This window comes from Equus asinus, chromosome 6 (assembly GCF_041296235.1).
Source record: "Equus asinus isolate D_3611 breed Donkey chromosome 6, EquAss-T2T_v2, whole genome shotgun sequence".
NCBI lineage: Eukaryota > Metazoa > Chordata > Mammalia > Perissodactyla > Equidae > Equus > Equus asinus.
The window spans coordinates 49057643-49083505 of record NC_091795.1 but is presented as its reverse complement, the minus strand read 5'-3'; positions in this window follow the sequence as shown (position 1 = coordinate 49083505).

Genomic DNA, 25863 nt, shown 5'->3' with positions numbered 1-25863 from the left:
TCAGAATATAAACTTCATTCTGAAAAATCTCTCCAGGAATAAATATACACATCAGGCCTATTTCTTAAAGAGATATACTAATTTCATTTAACATTCTTACTTATTACATGTTATTTTATAATCGTAGTCCAGAGATAACAATCTTTTGCTCCGGATTTTAATTGCAATCCATTCTGTGTCATTCATTCATTCAAATAACTAGTATTTATCGAATACTTGCTATGTGCTAAGCAAGCTGTTTTAGGCACTTTACATGTACGAATTCATTTAATTCTCAAAGCAACTCCTTGAGGTACATACCATTATTATCCTCATTTTAAAGATAAGAAAAGAAGCACAGAGATTAAATAACTAGCTCAAATTCACACAGGTTAACAAGTGGTAAATGTAAACTCTGGTGGTTTAGCTCCAATTCCAGTGGTCTTCCACGTGTTCATTGATCAGAAAATATTTATTGAGGGGCTGTGGAGTATGCACTGCTTTCCTAGAGGTCATACAAAAATGTATGCAGTCCCCATCTCAGGGGGGGCTATAAACTAGTTAATGAAGACAATAATATATTTACATTGGTACAATGCTTTATAGTTTACAAAAGTATGTTCATATATCCATGAATGTTAAATAACTTTAAGAAAACACTGCAGAAGATGGTTCAAGCTAGTACGGAAGAGAATGCCACATTAGTGGTACAGACAGTAATTTAATAATATAGCCAGGCAAAAGAAAAGATGGCTGTGGACTAGAATAGGCAGATATAACTTAATGAAGGTGGTAGGTTTTGAGCTGGGCCTGGACTGTGGGGAAGGATTTAGGCAGGCAGGGAGAAGTCAGGAAGGTGGTACTCTGGCAGCCCCAGGGTTACAGAGATACTTACTTAGGAACCAATAAAGAGATCTGATCAGAAATAACCCAAGGCAGGTGAGGGGACTGTGGGAGACAAGGTTGGAAAAGTAAGTTGGGATAAACTTTGGAGACCTATGAATGTTATACGAATGTTAGAAACTACAAGGGCAAGTAATTGGTAAGTAATTGGTAACAAGTCAGCACAGTCCTGGGAGCTTATTTAGCTGCTAAAGATCACTATTACATTTGCAGGAGAACGATTAGAGTTGAAAATACATTAGAGTTGTTAAAGATTCTGCAACTGTATAACTCATTTATTGACTAATGGACCTTTCAGTAATGCTTATGAAGTGTCCTGAAAAGTCCAGAGCTACTTGATTTATGTTTCTATGCTAATAGTGTTTCATAAAAATTGATGCTTTTTTTTGCCTCATTTATGATGCTTTCATACCAATTTGTCTTTGTGTATTTTTTTAATTCTCCTCTGCACATATTAGGGCTTTGTCATTCTGGCCCCCTCTTCTCTCTCTCTTTCTCTCGCTCAGCGAAGGTAATTGGTAATGGTAAAACATCTGCGTGTGTGTATATATATATATTTGATTAAAAAAAAGTTTTAGTCTCCATGACAACAAGATAACCAGTTAATTCAATCACTTGTGTGAAAAATGATTAGTGAAAAGTAGCATCTAGAGTCACTTAGAAATGACTGGATTAATCCTTAGTGAAAAGATTCCATCAGAAGTATATGTTAGTGACATATGACAACATTGCAGAAAACCCACTAACTTTTGCAAAGATTAGGTGGCCAGCCTTTAGAGCAAAGATTCCAAAGGGGGGTTGTTGAGACACCTTATGATCTTTCTTTGATGTGGATGCGACTTCCTTCTTTTCTCCTTCATCCTATCCTCAAGTATTTTAGGAGACATACTTATTGTTTAAATGAAAGGATATTAAAATAATTTTTGACTTGAGAATTTTACTCTAAATAAAGTGGGTAACACTCCTGGAGTTACAAAATTATGACTTGGAACTCTTTGGGGAAGCAGGAAATAATTTCGTTTTATTGCTGCCCATCTCCATGTACTGAAAAGGTTTTAAACACAAAACCTTTGGGACTTGATTCCATGTACTGACAAAGCCTAGTTGTACTAAGAGTTTGTACTGGAATTGCTTCACCTTTAAGAATGGGAAGTATAGAAAGGAAGAGAGATGGAATTCTGAAAACTTGATTCAAATCTACCAACTGTGTAAAAATCATAGCTGAAATGTACCAGGTACATATTAGTTATTGTTGGAGAGAGAAAAGGGAAAAATGACTTTTGTGAGATCAATAACAGATTTATCAAGTTTAGCATATGAAGCCTAAAGATAAGAAAAGGCAGGAAAAACACTGATTATCCTGAGAAGGGTTCAACTTCCATCTGTGCAAAGGTTACAAAGTCCTGAAAAACAGTGAAATGGAAAGCAAACAGTTCAGTAAAAAATAAGAAACAAGAACACAGACAAAGCAGAAGTGAAATTTTCAGAAACACCAACCAACAGAGTTGCAGATTCAAACTTAATAAATGAAAGCAAAAACAATTTTGGCACTATCTGATTTCTTTTGCTTATTTTATTTCTCCTCTTCTCATTGATATGAATGTGGGAACAAAAAATGAAAAAACACAGAAAAGAGGTATGAAATGAAGGAGGAATGGAGAAAATGAAAAACTAGAGCATTTATATTCTCATCTCTGTCTCCTATATTTACAAACTTTAATATTTCCTTCAAGACTATATATACTTAATATATATCGTTCAATATACATCCTTTTTTCACTTTCTCATTAAATTAAAGATGAGACATATTTAGAATATTTAAGATTGGGTTGCCAGATACAATACAGGATGACCAGTTATATTTGAATTTCAGACAAGCAAGGAATACTTTTTTTAGTATAAACATGTCTCAAATATTACCTGGAACATACTTATACTAAAAAAGAGTATTGTTTATCTGACATTCAAATTTAACTGATCATCCTTTATTTTTATTTGCTACATCTGTTACCCTAGAAAAGAGCCACTAGTCTTAACAAAGATGGATCTTCCTGTGTTTAATTCAGTTTATCAATATCCACCTCTTAAAAAGCTTTTTTAATTGAAGTACAACACACATACAAAAAAGTACACTTGTCATGAGTGTACAGTTTATTGCAATTTCACAAAATAGACATACCCAGGTAACCAACACCGAGGTCAAAACCTAGAATGTCACCAGCCCCTGTAACCCTCCCTTATATCACTTTTTCCTCACTAGGGGTAACCAGTATCCTGACTTCTAATAGTATAGACGAGTTTTGCCCATTTAATCACTATTTCTATTTAGTGTTGGTGGCCTCATCCCCTGTATTCTAAGATGATGTCCACCTATTTGGCAGAAACTCAGACCCCTGGCACCAGGTTAAATGCCTGGCTTATTGGAGATGGTTGAGGTTATGGAAGAGCTCTCCTGCCTCCATGTATTAAGTGAATTCTCTAGGCAGTGTATTTATCCAGAACCCCACAGGGGTAGCAGGTGAGCAGAAAATTCCAGGGAACCTAGGAGACAGTACTTTCCAGGGGACCTAGGAGATAATAAAGGCAGAAATCCAGAAGTTGTGAGTCTTCCAGATATAGTAGGTTATGAACTTTTGGCTGGGAGAGGCTGAGAACCAAGAGGTGGTTTGATCGGTGATACATTTAACAGAGAGATAGTAAGAACTAGGCATTTGACACTCCCCCATGCACAGCTTCATGAAGGTGATCTTATGAGTCATTGTCTCTCTAGCTAGGGCTACCCATCGGCAGTGTTCATCTGTGCTGGCATAGCTTTGTTGCATAAGGTTGTTCCATGAAGCCATGTAATACCTCTAAGTTTATAATTCTCTCAATCTGTAGAGAGGATACTGTCCCCATTCTGCTAGAATGCATCATACCAGTTCCCATAACTAAGGACAGAAGATCAGGACCCAGAAGGCCCCTTCCCCTTCTCCCCAGTAGTGTTGGGGAGGAGGGCCACAGGAATTGAGCCCTAAGAGAGAACAGGAGAATCTAACAAGACCTTTATACACACCGGCCTGGAAAAGATGGGGGCTCCAGGGACCAATTAAGTTCACTGAATATCCCCCAAGGCTTCCCTGGAGCTGAGCCCACAAGGCTGAGTCATCCTATGACAGCTGTTGCATGAAGAACTAGAAGTCTACGACATGGTTGGCCAAAGATCCTTCTCTGATTGGAATCTGAGGATAAGACTACTGGTGATTCAATCTAGGAAGGACCATCAGATATTTGACTGGGTGGTGCCATAAAGTCTGAATAGTTTCTGAGCAGCAGCCTTCCAGGCAAAAGTGAGGTACTGACGTCCTCTCTGCCTCTCCAACCAAGCTCAATATCAAGAAGGTAAAACGTTGTACTTCCATTTCCCATCACTGTATTCCTTCCCTACCTAGAGCATCGTCTGACCTGTCACCAATGCAGTAGAAGAAGGATATCTGCTTGCAGTATTGTTCATAATACCAAAAAAGCAGAACACCCTAACTATCCAACATTGGGATCTTGATTAAAAACATTGTGCTACATCCCAAACAACGTAATCCTACCTAGTCTTTAAAATGATGTTGTAGAACAAAATGCAGTAGTAGTCCCAGTAACTGCAGCTAGTCCTATAAAGCCCATCCCACCTGCCAGGTACTGTTCGAGGTACTTGGTAAATGCTGACTCACTTAAATATTCACAAGAACTCTGTAAAGTTGGAAGTGTTATTACAGCCATTTCACAGATGAAGAATCTGAAGTATCTATTTCAGTTAAAGGACATGCCCAAGGGTCACACAGTTAATAAGTGAAACGGCCAGGATTCAAATTCAGATAGGCTAGCTCCAGAGTCCACACTGTTAACTGTTACGTAATGACAGAGGAAAATGTTAATCATTTATCATTAAGGGAGAAAAGCAAGCTGAAAAGAAAAAAAAGTTTGAAAAATGTGATTCCAATTCTATATCAAATATTTAAAAAATCATATGACTAGGGGCCGGCCCGCTGGTGTAGTGGTTAAGTTCACGTGCTCCACTTCGGTGGCCTGGGGTTCACAGGTTCAGATCCCAGGCGCAGACCTACATACCATTCATCATACCATGCTGTGGCAGTTTCCCATAAACAAAATAGAGGAAGACTGGCACAGATGTTAGCTCAGGGCCAATCTTCCTCACCGAAAAGAATAATAAAAATAAAAATCATATGACTATACATGAAAAGAAAAATTATTGTAAGTATACATGCAACAGTATTAACAATGAGAGGTCAGAGTTTAAGTGATTCTTATTCCCTTCTCTATAATTTTCTATATTGTTTACATTTTCTGTAATAAACACAAGACTTTTTTTACTGAGGAAAAAATTCTTAAGACAAAATGGCTTCTTTTGGTTTTTTTTTTTTTTTTTTTTTTTTTTGCAAGGTCTTCCAGTGTGAAGCCACAGAGAGCAGTCACATCCCATGGAGAGCTTTTAAGGAATATGCCCGGGTCACAATATGACGTCCATTTTGCCTCAGAGTAAAGTGAGCTTCAAAATCATTAATACATAAAACCAGTGCATGGGAGGTGAGCTATGTAGACCACTGAGCAGATCTTAGAATGTTGATGCTGGCAGGGACCTCAAGCTTCTCAAATCTACCCCTTCAGTTGGTAGAGAGAGGCTGGAGAGGTCACCCATGGAAAGTTGGTTAACAGGGAGGCCCTTATAGAAAATGGCATTAGCCTTAGGAAGCAGAACTCAGAACTCAGAACTCAGCAGGAAATTTCACAAGTCATTTTAAATTTAGCCACAGAATGTCACGGCAATAGCAAGAGGGCATTTGAGCAGATTTTTATCTTCTCATGGCCACAAAAGTTTGCCAGGAGAAAGCCCTGGAGACATATTGCAACAAAGATTTATGCATATAACTTGAGAGAGTTCAAAACTAGCGGTGATAGAGAAGACTTTGCCACAGATGATGACATGGACATGGAGCCCTCATTACGCATTCTAAACCCTCCGACAGGGCTGGGTTCAGGGTCTCCCTGTAGGTGTCTGTGGAGGTAACCCAGAGTTCTTGGACTTCCAGTCCAGTCTGTATTTCCTGAGGGAAGTGTAAATTGAAAAACCAAGAGTCTCCACCCAGCCCTACCCTCCCAAGACATCACTGTGATTCATGTGAGGATAGTGGAGAGAGCTGGCAATCTCTAAGCAATATGGTTTTTCAGAGCTTGACCTTTCCAATGGCTCCTCCCAGGAGCAGGGCCAGTGAGTCCTGCTGAAAGAGCAGCCACTCCTAGCAGCTCCCCATCCCAGCTGGGCGTCCTCCAGTACCTCTTGCTGATTCCATGGTCTTAGGCTCTCTCCGGCTCACTGATGATGTACTACCTCTAGAGGGCAGTTCAAGCAGGGCTCTTACTGAGTTCTGGAACCGTAGTACCTCAGATTTTAAAGAAACTATTCATAATGTCCTAGATTGCATTAACAAACAAACTTATGTTCTTTCACAGAATGCCAGAGTTTTAGTTGTCTTCTCAAGCAGTTCGCAGGACTCTAGGTGTCCTGTGTACAGACCAAATATGTGCACAAGTAAACTAAACTAAAAGAACTATGTGATAAGAGTTGCTAGAGTTACAGAGAACCGAGAGGATTCAAAGGGAAGGTTTTTTCCAGCTGAGGTAGTGATTCTTTGAGCTGGGCCTAAAGAGGGGCTCATATAGGAAGGGAGACCGAGGGAGAGAGATACCCACACAGAAGGAATTGTCTAAACAAAAGTTTAGAGCTGTCAAAGAATGAGTCATAGCACAGCAAAGTGAGACGTCCTGTTTTCTAGAATAGAAGTGTCCTGTAGCCAGGCCAAGAACTGAGAAAAGAACCATATTTCATCAAATCTGAGAGATCATGATTGCGATCAATCGTAAGATACACTCTGATTTCAGAGATGTTTTAAATTTTTTTTTTTTTTAAATGTGACTTAGAATTGATAAAACACAGTTAGCTGGGGGGATATTATAGAAGGTCTTCAAAATCTGATAAGAAGGATAAACGGTAAGGAATGGGGAGTCCCTGAAGGCTTTTGAGCAGGGGCGTGATATTATTCTTTGTGAAGATTGCTCTAGTTGCTCGGGTGAGGCCAAGGTAGGATATGTTGTGGTAGAGCTACTACATTAGTGCAGGTCTGAGGGAACTGGAGAAAAGGAAGTGAGAATGAGAAGGGTCAGATGCAAGAGATATTTTCAAGGAAACATCAAATGAGTCAGCCACAGAGACTTGGTGAGTGAGAGAAGAGTCAAAGATGAATTCCAGATGTGTAATGAGGAAGAATGTGGTACGTCTGTAATATTTTATGTTTCCAACTTATGTTTTCTTATTGCATATTTTTTCCTTTCCTGATGTTTTCTAGATAGTAGAGTTTTTGTTATTCCTGTTCTCCTACTCCTTTCTATCTAGTGTTTTTAAGTTTTGATTCCCATCTTTATATTGCTAATGGTTGCCCTTACATATTTAAGCCTACATTTTTATATTAATATCAAAAATTGACAGCTATGCATCCTCAAACAGAATGGAAAGTAGCTGCCTTTTCTCTCCTCCATCCTTATCCTCATCCCTGCTCCTTTCAGGCTTTGTTGTAAAGGGAACAGAATATACCACTCCAGCAGGTGCCACTTTGGCAGGTGGATTATTTCCAGCTGAAGACAATTGGGGCCCAGCAGACTCAGGAAGAGCTTTCATCCTCCCCCTTAATTGTCTAAAAGAATTTAGATAGGGGACCTGTACCAGGAAAAGAGAGCTATTACTAGAGATAACTTTTTACATCAGAAAGACTTATGCATGGCATGGCAAACATTTGTTTACCAAACATTTGCTCTTCTCATCTTCCTGTGAATAGTCTTCCTCCCCTTTGAAGCCCCAGACCCCTACGCACTTCTCCTTAGCTCAGCATGGTATATAGGCCCCAATTATCTGACTTCTAGGGAGTCTCATATTTTTATGGGGCTCTCGTACATACAAAATTTGTTTTTCTCCTATGCTGGACCCTGACTGACATATCAGTGCATCTAGAGATCCCTGTCTGTACCTAATAAATAGTAAGGGTAGAAAATACAAATGTAAAAACGTCACCATGGATAAGAGGGACTAACCTTGATTTGGGGAAATGGGCCAATATGATACCATTTTGAGGTTGTATTATTGCAGATAAGGGGCACTTGTTCAGCTCAGTGGTTGGGTCGATGTAGTCTTTTTCTTTTATAGAATGGATGTTCCCATTATCAGTCATCCTGGGAAGTGGCTGATCCTCATGCAGGAAATAAATTGAAAGTATGGAAGGAGGGGCTTCCGCCTCTCTCTGGATTAGAGATCCGTTTGACCCTGGACTTTGAGGTGTGGAGAGGATTTGAGCAGGTTCATGCTGGTGGTGAGCTATCCCTAGGGTAGCAGCAACATCAAGCTTCTGTTTTTTGTCAGGAATGGCAGCAGAGACAACAGCAGCTCAGAGAGGGAAGCAATGCCCTGGGGTGAGGAACTCCTAGCCTGGAAATGCATTGCATCTGCATTCTAGCCACACCGAAAAGCTGAAAGCATTATCAGCAAGTTCTCTTTGAACCAAAGGAAAAAGTTTCTCTTTCCTGAAGCTGAAGTGGGGGCAACAGTGGGCATCAGTGTGGAGAACTAATCCCCTGACAGCAGAACTTTCCTGAAGGTCAAAGCAACAAGAAGGCCAGAGGGGATGCATAGGAAAGCTCTACTTTAGAGCCTTATATATAAAGTAGTACAAATAAGGTTTCAGATATAGTTGAGAGCACTTTGAAAGAGGTGAATTTCCAGCAAATGGGCTGGTAGGAGAGAATGCTGTCATAATTTTGGAATAAAATGAAAGGATACTTTCCATTGTAGTCACAGACTGGGAAGCTGGGAGTATGTTGATTACAGAAATAGCTTCTAAACAGTCAGGTAAACCTTATCTCTAGTGGATTGATGATAGTTTACTGATGGAGGCTGAAATACATCTCTGACTTTTTGAGGATTGATACTGGAGAAACCAGGCTTCCCTTCCACAAAACACCCTTGGTACTTCTGCTGGGGTCAGAATGCAGGATTACGTGGATATAGCAACATGAATGGATTTTTGTTTTCATTGAGGTTCTACAATTCATTTTCCCTGTACTGGAGACAGGAATAGCTCTTGGAGCTTTCACAAGGTTGATGTGATGCCTGATTCCTATTTTGGTTTAATGGGACTTAGAGTCTCATTAGGGGCCAAATCACTTCTCACTAGTCATATGAGCCTTGCACGTTTCCTAAGAACTTGCTCTCTACTCTGGCAAGAAGGAAGGGCCCTGTGTGCCAGCTGAAAGGACATCACCTGACAATCTCTAATATGTAGAGCTTGGACTCAGTTTATGTAAGCAGTGTACCCGGGCGTCATCCAAAAACATTGCTGTGAATTATTAACTTGGATCAGATGCATTTCGCAAGATTTTTTTAAAATATCAAGAGTAGTTTAATATACAGTCATGCGCTGCTTGACGATGAGGATACATTCTGAGAAATGCATTGTTAGCCAATTTCGTCATTGTGCAAACATCATAGAGTGTACTTACACAAACCTAGATGGTATAGCCTATGACACTCCTAGGCTATATGGTACTAATCTTATGGGACCACTGTTGCTTATGGAGTCCATTGTTGACCGAGACATCATTATGCAGCACACGACTGTATTAAGAGTTTTGTAGCAGCTCAGTAAGATAATTTACTGAGAAATGAATATGAACTCCTCACACAAAGAATAATTTCTCCTGTTCTTGGAAAATGTTAAGCAAACTTTAGGAATCTAACTAGCCTAGTATCTCAAGATGATAACATGGGATAAGGAGCGATTGGGACTTAAGGTTTTAATGTAAATTCTTTTATGAACCGAATCCTGAATGGTTGAAGCCTGAAGTGTCAAGCTGTCTCCCGTCTCCTACCACCAATTATGTATGATTGAGTTCAAAAATTCCACTTCAGGGACATTTCGTTTCCCCACAGGCATAATCATTACTCTCTTCTCAGGAATTTGTGAGTTCTCCTCCAGGAGAAGTCTTTTTCCTGTGAGGGAAGAAGACCGCACGTAGTCTGTTCTCCCTAATTTGTTCCTATGCCACCTGATCACAGAGTACATCTGTGGAACCCCAAGCTGCCCTGCCTCCCTGTCCTCTTCTGACCTTTCTGCTTAAACTTGAAGTAATCTCCAAAAGCATGTGACTCAAACAGCATAATGTCAGGGATCAGGGCTGAACTATTATAGACACACTGGATTAGCAGCCAAGGAGCAGTTCCTCTGACTCGGGCTACCCAGGGTTCTCTGAGGATTCATTCTCTGGCAATCACGCTGCTCAGACTATAATAACTTTGTAATTCTGAATTACACCATGGCAAGATCTGTGATGGATGAGCTCATTTTCTGAGTGTGCTATTCGGGCACATGATCTCAGCTATACTGACTTAAACAAAACCTCTAAGAAAGAGTAGAGTTTTTCTTTCTAATTTATTCCATCTTAACTCTATTATGATTGTAATTCCATTGCACACCATGACCAGCACAGCTTAATCAAGCGTGGGGTTACAGGGATGGTGAATTTTTTCCTACATCATGAGGTCAGACATCCTAATGTTGCCCTTTACTAGCACTGCAGGATGGGTGTGTGCTGTATATCATTCAATGCCCCACTATATCTTCAATATCAGGGTCACAAAAGGAAACGGCTATGGAGACATTCAGAAAACTAAACATAAGCATGGACTTTTAAAAGTCCACTCTATTTCTACAATAGGCAAATTAGATTAGTCTTTATACCAATTTGTCCACAACACAGTAACAGTATTTGGGAAAACAGGCAGATGTCTTCCTATGTGATAATTAAATGGTAATTAATTTGCCAGTGTTTGTCAAACATTCAAAGTGAGGATCCTTACGCCGACAGGAAGGAAGGGGCGCAAACCTGACTTCTGGCAAACTTAGGCTGGTTTTCTCAGAAGACTTTATCAGAATTGGCTTCTTTGTTTAAAGGAATTCTTTTAATTGGGTTTGAGGTTAATTATAGTAGCAACATGGCCAAAGGGCAATAGATCTGCACTGATTGAAGCATCTCAAAGAAACCACAGGGCAAAAACTTACCTGGAGTTTGGGGCTGACTTAAGATTTCTTCCTTTGGTTTTTTATGGAGATTGTGCTTACTGTTGTCGTTCAGAGTGTATTTTGGTTCTGTCTGTCCAGGAGCAGAGATCCGTCAGTCAAAAAACCTTTGCTGCCAATGGCTATGTGCCCTTTGATTCTTCAGAGAACTCTCCTCAGAGGCTCAGAAGGCTGTGCCCCTCCTGATAATACAAGTTCATTTCATTAATGCTGTAGGTTTTCCCTTTCAGAAGCACATGTAGGAAATCAGTTTGGCAGTTCCTTAAACGGTTAAACATAGAATTACCGTATGACGTAGCAGTTCTACTCCTAGGTATATACCCCAAAGGACTAAAAACAGGTATTCAAACAAATCCTTCACATGAATGTTCCTTGAAGCACTATTCACACTAGCCAAAAGGTGGAAACCACAAAAGGATGACTGAATAAACAAACTGTGGCATACACATACAACAGAATATTATTTAGTCATAAAAAAGGAATGAAGTACTGATACATGGTACAATGTGGATGAACCTTGAAAACATTGTGCTAAGTGAAAGGAGCCAGATAGAAAAGGTCACGGATTGTCCAAATCCACTTATATGAAACATCCAGAATAGGTAAATTCATAGAGACAGAAAGCAGATTGATATTTGCCAGAACTGGGAGGTAGTTAGGTGTGGGACTTCTTTATGGGGCAATAAAAATATTTTGAAACCTGATATAGATGGTGGTTGTACAATACTGTGAATGTACTAAATGCCACAGAATTGTTCATTTTAAAATGGCTAATTTTATGTGATGTGAATTTCACCTTAATAAAAATAATTTTAAAATAAATGTAAAACAGCACTTTATTCATTCTCTGCATTAAATACTGTGTAACTCAGAATATCCTTCAGCCCTAGGTAACAGGACTATAAGCCGTAGGTAGAGAAACAACCGTTTGCACCAGTAGCTGACAATAAGAAGCTACTGCAGCCACCTGTAACATACCAGATTCATAAATAGAAGCCTGACAGTTCATCAAGGAGAGAAACGATACCTGGTCCTCAGATCTGTTGGCAGCCATTTCAAAATAGGAGAGCCATTCATCTCTCTGGCAGCTACAGAGCTCAAGATTAAACTTTTTCATACTGTACAAAAATGTATTTCCAATAGAAAATTGATATACTGGTCTTTATGAAAAGACTCTTGCAATTGGTGATCTGCAAAAGAAAAATGACCTATTCTTCTCATACATTCCATTGCATTTAAATTCTTAGTGCAAAGATAAAGCCAAGAATTCTCTTCTTCTCAGGGTCAGGGGGTGTCAGGATTGCCATTCATCATAAAATCAGAGGGCAACAACATAATTAAGGCTTTGGGAAATAGACCTAGTGAGGACTAGGGAAAAAAAGAAAGAAAGACAATAATATAGGGATCTAGTATTTGAGGGATGTCACATGGGGTGGTGATCATCTGTGCTCCCCTCCCAGAAGAAAGAGGAAATAAGCCTGAATGCACAGAGGGGCTTCTACTCAGCATTAAGTTCTTGCTGCAAGAACGAAAAGAAACTGAAATGAGATTCTAGGGGAGGCTACAGAGTTTCTTCAGGAGGTATTTAAACTCTAGGAAGCTGATCAATGTGATGAGCTGTGAAGCGACGGTTTATTTCTCTGATTCTGGGATAGCTGTAACGGATCAGGATCGTTTTTTTCTTTAGAGAAAGCAACTACCCCTCTGGTATCCTAATAGGCCTCTCTACCTATACCTAACATAATTCCTCCATGATTACTTTCTTATTGTCCTAATCTTAGAGAGGATAAGGAACAAAGTCATTATCTTCTATAAAATAATCTTTGAAACAGTTGAAGCTGATTGCAATAAGCTTATCCCACTCCAGGTAAGTTTCCCATTCTCTGGGTAAGAAAATCTTAGTTCTTAACTTGGTCATCTTTGTGGCATTCTAATCACTATTTGAAAGCTGTTTATTGTCCTCTGAAATTATCTATACGATTGGGCAGCCAAATGTTAGCAAAGAAGCATAAAAGCTGTCTGAATAAATATACAAAAAACCCAGAATATATTTGAGTTATTCACCCACTTGGTTCCAAGGATAGTCGCTCTTGTTCCATGGGCCACAAAAAAGCCCTTCTTTGGGAGAAGTAGGGGTATGCAGTGTGGGGCCAAGGGGAGGCCAGAGAGCAAGAAGGAGAAGCTATTGATACACTGCCCCATAAATACTTTATTAGAAACTAAAAACTGGCCCTGGAGCCAAGAATTCCTCCTATTAAATATTAAGGACTCAATTAGCCATGTCTTACTCTTTTTCTACTTTTATATTTTACAAGGCCAAAGGCAAAGAAACAACAAATGGTTTACTTACTACACACAGCCAATCAGTAGTAGAACTGAAGTTAGAATTTAGGAGTACTTTATTGCTAATGGAGCGCTCAGTGTACTGAACTAGACAGGCTGCCTAAATTTGGAAGCCCAGTCAATATAATTAATGTATTGTGACAATGTTCATGTAAGCACTCTGCAAAAAATATCTTATAATTTCATTCTGGTTATAATCTGATGTTTTGGTCACATTGACATCTCCACACTTCCTTAGTTATGAGATGTCTTATAAAGACTTATTGCTTTATAAAGCAACAAAGCAAAGCAAGACTGTAAACTTAAATATTTGAATAACAGGTAATTTTCATGATACTTGCATTTATTGCTTTTATGTGTCTTTAGGGCACAGAGGTTATGGCAGTGATTAACATATGAAGTCTCTGGATACCTCTTCAGTGGGTGAAAAGGTCAACAAGTAGATCACTCAAAATCACATCATAGACTCAGTTTTTAGGATTCTAGCATAAGAGCCACAGCCCAAAGTCTAGACTTGCTCTTACACTTTTCACCTTCAAGGAGAATTATAGTGCACCATACTTTGGATCTGCTACAAAATTCTCAGATAGATCTTGAGACATTTAGAAAAACAAATGACCTAGAAAACAGGGAATAAAGTATGATGAAATTTATTTTCAAATGGAAAATTGTAATTGGTTCATTCCAAAGGGAGAAAAAAGAACATCATGGCCAAGAGAGCAAAAGAAAAACAAGAAAAATGAAATGCAGAATTTGGAAAAGAAAGAAACAAGATGGTTCTATCTCAAAACATGTTGAAATCCAGTTTTTTATAGGATAAGATAAATCCCAAGCACTCAGAACTAGTCCTTTCAGGTAAAAAGAACTTTAGGATAAAAGGAAGCCGTGGAATTTGGAGGCTCTGGCAAATATCTGCTTTCTGTCATCATGGGGAAGTATAGCACCACATTAATTCTGGGATTATAAGTTTTTATAACCACAGCTCTGGGAAGGTAATGGTTTCCAGCTCCATGCAGGCCATTGGAGGACCTTTGGTTGGTCATGAGTCATGCCCTTATGCAACAAGGTCTTGGCTGACTGAAACACTACGGGTGTGTCCTATCAGTAATAAGACTGGTCAACAGGGGAGCAAGCCATGCTGACCATGGCTGGTGGCAACGTGGATGGGCTGCAGAGTCAATAGAAGTCATTCATGTAAGGGGATACCAAGAGCTATTTCAGGGATTAAGCCAAAAGGAAAACCAAGATGAGGAACCAGATCTCAGGGCCAAGAGCAGAGCTTAAGTCCAGTGGCAACGTTCAGTTGAGAGCTGAGGCCGTAGCCAGATATCTCAGACAAGAGCAAAGTATGGGGTATTGAAGAAGGTGGGAGAATTTTTAAAACTTCACCTAATACTTTGATTTCTAGCTTTGATAGCTTTTCTTTTGGCCTATTAAATTGTAATGGGTTTAATGGCAGCCCCCTAAAAGCTGTGTTCACATAGTAACCCCTGGAACTGTGAGTGTGATCTTATTTGGGAAAAGGGTCTTTGCAGATGTAACTAAGTTAAGGATATTGAGATGGGATCATCCTGAATTAGCTGGGTGGGCCATAAATCGAATGATAAGTATCCTTATAAGAGATAGTAGAAGAGAAAACACAGATGACGAGGAGGAAAAGGCCATGTGAAGACAGGCAGAGATTGGAGTTATGCAGCCACAAGCCAAAGAACGCCTGGAGCCACCAGAAGCCAGAAGAGGCAAGGAGGATTCTCCCCCATAGCCTTTAGAGGGAGCACAGGCCTGTACACCTGGAGTTCAGATTTCTGGCCTCCAGAACTCTGAGAAAATAAATTTCTGTTGTTTTAAGCCACCAAGTTTGTGGTCATTTGCTACAGAAGCCCTAAGAAACTAATATACCAATTATACTGTGGTTCTCAGGAAGGGGTGTCTTAAAAGCCCTACATGACTTCTAACACCAGCACCTATCTCTGCAGGCACATGCACACACACACACACTTCAATAGCCTATAGCAAGGGCTCCTGGAGGGGCAGATGGAGCATCAATATGAGGGTACAGACCAGGAACATGCCTGTGCCCAATCTTTCCTTTAGGTCTGTATCTCTCTTGAACTCCTGGTTGCTGGGGTTTCTCTGATACCTCTAGAAGCAGCGGAAATGGCATATACAGGGGAAAACATCTGTTATTACTTAATAAGTGGGATTTGTTTAAAGCATTAAATTTTTCAAAACATGGGGTGCAAAATCAAAAGAATCCTTAGTAGTAAAAGGATTTAGAGCCACAGTTCTGACTAACTTGGTTTCTTAATGATCTCTGAGGTGATGACAGCATCTCCTAAGACTGGGTGTAAATTGTCCTAAGACGTGGCCATTCTATACTGGGACTCTTGCATATACTTTTTACTGTTGCATGTGTTACTTGATAGAACTCTTGAGAATGGAAAGTGCCTGGTAATTTGGAACTGTGCTAAAAATTCCTGAGTTACTCTTATATATCAAACACTCGGCTTCAACTGATAAATTTACAACGTGAGGTCCAATGCCAAACCTCTGCATGGTTCCTCTAAAGCTAGAATAGAAAGTCCCTGCAGGCTGGAATCTGTTTTGTTTGTTGATCTGTCTTGAGCACCAAGAACAGAGTCTGGCACACAGTGGGCACTCAATTAATCTTTATTGGATGAATTCATGGACACTCAAAGCCCCATTTAAGGAAAATAAAAATATCTAGTACATAACCAAACGTGCTTTATTGAAGAATCACAGATTAAAAGTATTAGTGTTACTAGAATTAAGCATTTATGATGCTATAATAGGACTGCATTTACAACCCTCAGTTATTGAGTGGATTGTGTATAGGCTGTTCCTTTCTACTACCCAAAGAAGCCGCAGACTGTCATTAGTCCGACCAAGACTGCTGGCAACAAGTGCGTGGAGTCTCTGATGGCATTCCAAAGTCATAAGAAGTTATACCTGGGTAATTGGTCATTTGAGATTATTGCCTCCTCTTCTCTTTTTTGTTAGCACTAGTAACTCTCTCTGCTTAAAGTATTGGGGTTTGAGGTGAAGTCAGGAACATGGTCTGGTGTTTTAATAAGATTAAAAAATATATCCAGATTAAAAAGTCTCACCTAGGAAAATAATGTCACTTCCCCTTTTCCTCAAAAGCAACTGACAGTAATAGAATTAAAACAGTTATTCTTCACATTTTCTGATGAGGATACCTTTAGGTGCTCATTCTAATTTTAGCTAATCGGTTTTGTGACTGTACCTATCACTGACTATTTCTCCATTGGAGACGGAACACGCCCAAACTCTCTAAAGGACTGCTGGGTAGTCCGCCAGAAAGAAGAATAGGAATAAGCCTTACTCTAGAGTAATTTAGCTATGAATCTGGAGTCAGAGTTCGTCTCACAAAAGAATGGGGCTGAAGATTAACAGCAAGAAGATGGGTGTTTATTGAACTCCCATGTGTCTGATACTATACCAAGAATGGTATGGTGGTTAAGAGCATGAAATCTGGGGTCAAACTGCTTGGGTTCAAAGCCTGGCTCTGCCTCTTATTAGCTATGTGTCCTCAAGTGGGTTAGTTAACGTCTCTGCGCCACTTATAATAATGTTATTATTACAATGAGAAGCAGAAAAGAAGTATGTGACAGGGATAGAAAGGGACTAGGCTAAAGAGAAAGGCGTAACGTAGTGCACGTTTGACAGGGTCAGTTCACGTACACCTTACTTCTCTGGCCCTTACACAAACAACCATACATCTATTAAACGTCTTCTTTGTGCCACTTCAGTATTCTGCTAAAGTATTTGAGGAATTCAAAAATGAGTCAGGCATGGCTTCTTCCCTCAGGGAATTTATAGGCTAGAGGGGACAAAAGTTATGATTCAGGGTATTCATATTTAAAAATGCCACCCTCAGGATAGTGATAAATTGAGTTCAGGGAAAAGTGTGATAACTTCCAGCTGGCTGAGGTCCAGATTCCACATGACCCAGGAGTAACCCCATCCCCATACCTGAATCTACAATCTCTCCGATCAGGTCAACTCACTCAGACTACTGCCCCCACACTGAAGGGATGGTCACTCTATCGGAGTCAACAACTGGCAGGATGCAGATTAGGCCAGGGAAGGGGCCAGGGGTGGGAATTTCACCACCACCCCAAGGACTGGAAGGACTTCTGAAACCTTTTCCAAAGAGCCTGTTATACAGTTTGATGGAACCAAATATGATTAATTTTGCTCTAACCTCATTAGAACTGTATGCTGAACACCTGAAAAAAGATCAGTCTGAATCACCTGTTCGTAACTGAAATAATCACTTTGTCTTTTGGTTTTCGAAATGACTAGATTATATTAACAGTATGGGCAGCTCCTACTCATGACATTCCCAGCAGGTGAGAAGCTTCTAGCAATTAATTGAATATATTAGAGGAAGTTGAAAGTAAATGAATCGTGTTTTTTTAAGGTGCATATTTAGGTCTTCTCTTGAGTTCCCTGAAGAGGATCAGTTACAACATATAATAATTAATAAAATGTTCTTTCATGTGTACAGATGTATGCACTGGCCTGGGTGTTATTCAACACATGTATAACCATCCTCCTCCTGCGCTCCTTCCCCTCCAAATAAACAGAGAACAACAAAACAGTCATCCCCAGCCACTCCAACTGCCATGGAGCTCGCCTTTCTTTTTACACCTGCAGAAAACATCACATATTTTGACACTTGAATATTATTCAGTTTTGTATTTTTTAAATTGTTTCATGTATGTATATAAGTCTTATATCCCTTAGGAAATATATGCTTCTTGAAGAGAGAGACACATTTTTGTAGGTGTTCTCTGCCACTTAGGGCAAAGTGCATTGTAAGAGTTCGATACAAACTTTGGTCTTCAACTTCCAGTCAGAAAACCATCACCAATTTAAACTTTGAGGCACACTTGAACAATTCATGGCAATGACACTTAAAATATAAAAAAGAACACTTTGAATATATAGTGGTACTTCAAAATATGGTAAACATTCCCATATTCCAGAAATGGACTAGAAACACAAAGTGGTCACTCCAGGTCCAAAGTGAACAGAGCTGTTCAAGGTTGAAGGCAGGGACCAGGGCAGGATGCCACAGTAGGAATGAGGCTCTCCCACCCATGAAGTTGCCACCCTGGTTGCTGACTACGGTTACAGCTTATATGAGGCTGCCTACCTAAGAAGTCAATAGGAAATAGATATGGTCTTGTAGCAAGGACCTGGCCAAACACCACTTGTTCAGGGACCGGATTTGTGATATCCTGATATCACTGCAGGACTAGCATACTGAGCTGCCACCACAGAACTGACAAAACATGTTGATGAATGCCTTTTAACTATTGACTATAAAGAAAAAATCTATTTTTATGCCAAAAAAGTTGGGATTAAAATTCTCTATAATGATAAGGAAGATGGGGATAGGTGTTCAACGGGGAGTTAAAATGTGCTAAGGTCCATTTCTTGGCAGGGAAGAGGATAGAGATATTAAATAATTTCATACTTTAGGCAAAATGATAGTTAAGCATATTATAATTTAAAGAATAAATGACCAAACTGGAAGAGGAGTTAAACAGAAAACTCAAAGTAAGATGGCAGAAACCGGTTCTAATATATCAGTAATCACAATAAATGTGAATAGTTAAAATTCACCTGTTATTTTATCAGATTGAATTAAAAAATCAAATTATAAAACTTTCTTAAAGACAGACACTTCAAAATAAAACAACATAGAAAGGTTGAAAAATAAGAGATGGAAAGAAAAAACTATCCCAGGCAAATACAAACTAAAAGAATACTGGCTTATCAGTTACTATCAGACAAAATAACACTTAAAAAAACCCATTAATAAACAAAAGGAACAGTCCGCCAAGGAGATACGTTAAACACAAGCTTATGTGTACTTGACGATTTAGCCTTGAAATTTATTAAACAAAAACTGACTGAATTATAAGAAGAAGGGAAAATTCAGTCATTTCTTCACAGGAAATGGATGTCATGCTCAGGAGGTTTTAAATGAAGAGAATGAATGGACTATTTACAGAGGTGAATACAGGGTTGAGGGAACAAGAGGAGTTGGTGAAGCACCGAAGAATGAGCTACAGTGGGAAGTCATTGCTCCCCTAGGCCTGAAGGGAGGGAACGGTATTCCTGGATGACAGACTGGAGCTGTGGAGGAGCGGCTGCTCAGAATGAGCTCAAGGCCTACAGAATGGCAGCCAGATCCCTGGTAGGGCAAGGAGACGGGCCAAACCTAACTGGAAGGCAGAGGGCAAAAGAGTAGGGCAGAGAGGGGCTAAGAATGGATCTGGTAAGGCAAATGGAGAATAATCAGCACAACAGTAATAGTGAGAAATTTTAACGTAATTTCATCAGAAACTGATAGACCAAGTAAACAAAAATTAGTCAGATACAGATGATTTGTACAATACAATTACCAAGCTTGATTTGACAGATGCGGTACGTTTGAGTGTGTGTATGTGTAGAGAGAGAGACACTATTCCCAACAGGTAGAGAGTATACATTCTTTCTGAGCATATTTGCAATGGAATATTTTATAAAAGTTTACCATACTTGGTTACAAGAGGATCAAATACAAAAAATTGATAATGCATAGAACACAATGTAATTCAATTAGAAATCAACCTTAAAAGATAGATTTATATGATGAATTCCTTGACATTTCCTGTCAAGAAATGACTGATATAAAATGAACTTCAAGATATATTTCTAAATGAAAAGAACAAGGTTTGAAGCATTATCTATATTATACTAATATTCACATAAAAATCATCTCTCTCTACTTGTATATGTGCAGAAAATATCTGGATATCCAAGAAACTATTAATAGTGGTTGCCTGTGCAATGGAAGGGTAATTTACTTTTTCTCTTTTTTTTTTGCATTTTGAATGTTTTATACAGTTTGGACTATTACTTTAAAAAAAAGGGGGCCGGCCTGGTGGCATAGTGGTTAAGTTCGGCATGCTCCACTTTGGCGGCCTGGGCTTGTGGGTTTGGATCCCAGGCACGGACCTACCCCATTTGTCAAGCCATGCTGTGGCAGTGACCCACATAGAAAACAGAGGAAGATTGGCACAGATGTTAGCTCAGAGACAATCTTCCTCAAGCAAAGAGGAAGATTGGCAATAGATGTTAGCTCAGGGCCAATATTCCTCACCAAAAAAACAAAACAAAGCAAAAAACTAGTTAAAAAATGCTTAATGGAGTTGAGATATGCTATCCTCAATTTCTTGTTAGTCCATTCTCAAGGAACATTCTCTAGCTAATTATGTAGCAAGTAGGATTTTAACCAAAATGAAATAGCTGCCATGGCTTACCCCATGCTTACTCCATGCTATGCCAAATTTCCACTTACCTTCTCTCATTTATTTTTTCCTACACAGAAAACAATATTACAGTTCCAATGTGTCTCTTTCCACTGACCCCTAAGTTGAGGCGATTTCTGAAAAAATAAAAGCTGAACTCTTGAATATAAACAACATTCCTGAGACCTCTGAATGTAAATGATGTATTGTTCTTTGAGAATTCCTGCTGAGAGGGCAGTCATTTATACAGCAGTTAAACAGAAGCAATAGAGGGAAAACAAAATTGTCAGAACAAGAAACTAAATATGAACACAACCCATTGATATGAATGTCAAGGATGGGACATCTAAATTACCTTATACATTTTTAAGCTGAAGTCCCCCTAGTCAGAAATAGTTAACAGTTTTCTGAGTATGCTGCCATACCTGACAGATAGTCATTAATTTAGAGCCTGAAATGTTAATAGCAAAGTAATATCTCATCTGACATTTCAAGTGATAATAGGGACATTTAAACAGAAAGCCCTAAAGCAAACAACAGTTCTTTAACAGGCTTCTTTATATAAGGGAGAATCTATATTGACCATCATTGCTTTTATAATTCAAACAGCGATTCAGATACATGAGTCAAGGAGAATTGACATGGCTGCATAAATGGAGTTGCCACTTAATCCTTGATTTATTCATTTGCGAATCTATAAAATGACAATGAGTGTACCCTATCTGATACTGCAGAGAGGTGTCATGAGGGGAGGCATCCTGGCTGTTTGTACAACTCAGCTCTGTACAAGCAGATGGAGTCAGAGGTGGTCTGCTCACAGGTAGATGATGGGCCTGGACAGAACTCCTCAGCAAACTTCAGTTTTCCTCTAACTCTCACCTGGTGTCCAGGACTTGCAAGTTTGGCTGGGCTTCTGCTCCGGTTTCCATGTGTACTCCATCACGTCAGGGACTTACCCTGAGCAACCCCTTCTTGCTCTGACCCTGGGAGCCCCAGGGTTTAATAGCATGGGTTTTGGAGTCAGGAAGACCCCAATGAAAGTCCCAATGTCCCTGCTATTTTCTATTTGCTCCCTGTTGATCACTCTCCACCCTTTTCCACCCAGCTCTCTGCCCTGTGGCTTCCTATTGGGTTTGGCCAATGGGAGTGCTGATAAAAGATAAGAGGGAGAGAAAGAGAGTTGAGTGAGGTTGCCCCAGGCTGACCGTGTCCCTCTGCTGAAGATCACTGCTCCTTTCAAGGCAGCTTCTACACAGACAACTTTCTCCTTGTGGAGTCTGGGAGCCTCTCTTTTCTCTTGATACCTTGATCCTAGGGGTAGTAATAGCTCAGCTGCTCCTAGCCTCAGTGTACTGCACTGTTCCTCGTGGCCCCCGACTCTACATCCTCGTTTGATTACCCTTTTTAAAAACAAACTAACAATCCCTCCTTGAATTACCGTCTTTCAAGTGTGCCACCTGTTTCTGGTTGAGACCAGGACTGATATGCTCCACTGCACTACTTATTAGTTGAATGGCCTTGGGCAGATAATTTAATGCTCTTTAGCCTCAGTTTCCTCATTCACAAGCCATGAAAATAGACCTTCCTTAGAGGAGTATATAAGGTCATGCATGACACAATGACTGGCACTCGGTAAATGTGCTTCTACGCACATCTCTCTCTCTCTCTCTAACGGGCTAGGGACTTCCCAGTAGCCCCACATAGCAACTAACTGACTGCTCCTCCCTGGAATTAAGATGATTTCACCTGCCTGGCAATGAGTATTGCCAGAAGCTGCTGCTGCCAAGTTCCACCCACCTTATAGAAACCTGTCCTGCCATTTCCAGATCTTTATAACCCACTACCTACTTGACATCTGGGATGTCTCACAGGTACCCTGAAATCCACTCTGGTGAAACAGAACTCATGTCCTTCCCTCCTAAACTTTCTCGCCAAGTCGTCTAGTTCAGTGAGTAACACCACCATTTAGTCAGAAATGTGGGAGTCATTCTTGAAAACTTCCTGTTTCCCATAACCAACCAAGCAGCAATTCTTATCAATTCTACCTCCTGTAACATTTCTGGAATTTGCCTACTATGCCCCAAGCCTGATGTCACAACCATCACCCAGGCCACCATTATCTTTCACTTGGATCACTGTAATGGCCTCATCCAGGGGTCCCTGTGTCCTCTCTTGCTCCCTCTACTCCAGAGCAGCCAGAGAGTTAAAAAAAAAATCTCACAACCGGTAACTTCCTCACTCTCCAAGCTCCAGCCACTGTGGCTTTTCAGTTTCTTGACCTTGACGTGCTTTTTCATATTTCTGGGCCTTCCCACAAACCATTCTCTTTATCTAGAATGCTCCCTTTTCCCCATCCTCATACTTGACTAATGTTTGCTCACTCTTCAGAACTTAAACTATGTATCATTTCCTCACAGCCACCTTCCTTGATCTCCCTACCCCTTGATCTGGTCAGCTTCTGCTATTATAAACTGTCTTAGAATCTTGTCATTTCTTTGTAGCTTTTATCATAATGCCAGTTGAAGAATTCTCTTAGAACAGAAGCTCCAGGCCCAGCCCCTCATACAATGTTTTGCACGCAGTTGGCATTCTAGGAATAGCTGCTGAATTATGGATGAGTGAATGCATATTAATGCCCATTTGGACTCTACCCAAGTTTACCATACCCCACCCCACTCCACCAAACTTGTACGGCAAGTGAGCCACACTGTGGGCCATTTCCCCCGCCTGGCCCCACCCAATACTGGTTTGACTCACCACTAAGATCCCAGAATAGCTTTCACAAAGAAGGCTGAGGCAACATGGATTGTAAATTTTTTATTTATTTATTTACTTTATTTTTTATTTATCTTTTTTTTTGAGGGAGATTAACGCTGAGCTAACATCTGCTGCTAATCCTCCCCTTTTTGCTGAGGAAGACTGGCCCTGAACTAACATCTGTGCCCATTTTCATCTACTTTATATGTGGGATGCCTACCACAGCATGGCTTTCCAAGCGGTGCCATGTCCGCACCTGGGATCCAAAGCGGCGAACCCCCCGCCGGCAGTGGAACATGTGAATTTAACCGCTGCGCAACCGGGCTGGCCCCTGGATTGTAAATTCTTATATGAAAATATTCCTATTTTTCCTCTACTCTCTCTTTTTTTTCTTTGGTTTGATTATAAAAGTAATGTGCTCACTAAGAAAACTTGGCAAAGTTCAAAACCATAAAAAAGGAGGAAAAATAATCTCCCATAACTTCAACATCTAGGATAGTGCCCATTTTAAACTTCTGGGAAATTCGTGTGGCATTTCAGCAGATTAGCTACCTATGTTTCAATTTGAAATTCCTTCATCCTTAACTAACAACTCACACATCCAGCACATAGTTTGTTATGTCCTGCCCAATTTGAGAAAGTTCTATGAAAGATAAATTATAAACCCAGAAATACAGACTGCTTAATAACAAAGGAAAAATACCTGAATGATGCATTCAGTTTGATGCAGCTGTTCATTGCTATACTGAAATTCTTACCCATAAAGTGTTTGCTGTTCACAATAGAAAAAAAAAGGGCCCAAAGTACCACAATTCATCTATTTTCTAACTTTCTATTAAACTAATAGACTCTTTAAAAATAGTCTTAAGCTTTTTCCTTCTACTCCTTCTTAACTACTAAATGGCAAAAAATGCACTCTTTCAAAGAATCTCTCGATACTTTCACTGTTGGTCACATTTCCTGGGGAATCTACTTGCCAGTACTTCTACCTCTACGGATTTCACTGTCTATATTACCATATATTTTGTTAAAAATCATAATTCCTCTCTGACAGATTTAGTGTCAAAATATCAGTAATGATATCTGGGTATCTGCAAAGATTTAGAAGACAGGGCATTATGGGGCAAAATTTAAGAGTGGGTCTAACCTTTTAACAGCAGCATGAAGAAAATCTAACGGAAAAGTGGGCGTCAAATTTTAAAACTCTACTAGCTAGCAATTTTAGAAAGCTCTAAAACTAACCAATAACACTAGCCTCTCTTGTTTAAAGAACTCAATGAGAGGTTTGTCACTGACCAGTTACCCAGAAAAGTCCACCTCAGCTAGACGCATGTGGGCATGTGAATAGCTCCTGAAAAATCTGTTTGTGCAGAAGGGCAATTCCTTTTTGTTTTTAGGACTCTGGCTCTAAGCCTAGAAGAGCTGCTTTCATATCCATTTACCTCTGGAATTTTTTTCATGATAACCTTGCAACATCTTTTTACTTGACAAGTAAATTGCTTCTACTTTGAAAGCAAGCAATTTAAAGAAGCTGAAGTTAAAAGCCCCTCCCCGTCAGGACTGCAAATTCCTGAAAACAATAACGCAGACATGGTATTACAGCAGTCCTCCTTTATTCACAGGGATGTGTCCCAAGGCCCCCAGTGGATGCGAAACCACAGACAGTACCAACATATAGATACTGTTTTTTCTTAAACAAATAGATCTATGATAAAGCTTAATTTATAAATTAGGCACAGTGACAGAGTAACAGCAATAACTAATAATAAAATAGAACAATTATAACAATATACAGTAGTAAAAGTTACCGTAGATCCTAGCAACCCCAGTACGTGATTGTTTTCTTTCCATATTACGTCAAGAACTTTCACCTTTTCACTTAAAGGAAGCACCTTATGGCTTCTCATTGGCATCTCTGAACCTCCGGCGTCACTGCTCTTGCACTTTGGAGCCATTATTAAGTAGAATGAGGGTTACTTGAACATAAGCACTGTGATACCGCAATAGTGGATTTGATAACCCAGATGGCTACTAAGTGACTAATGGGCGGGTAGCATATACAACGTGGATACGCTGGACAAAAGGATGATTCATCTCTAGGGCAGGACAGAGAGGGAGGGTGCAAGATTTCATCACACTACTCAGAACTGTGTCCAACTTAAAACTTATGAATTGTTTATTTCTGGAATTTTCAATTTAATATTTTTGGACTGTGCTTGACCACAGGTAACTGAAACTGCAGAAAGCGCAATGGCAGATAAGCGGGGGACTACTGTAATTAGCAATCCATCATAATGAAACACTACTTCCAGAAGAATATCTGAAGATAAAATGAATGTACCTTGTAACATCTAACT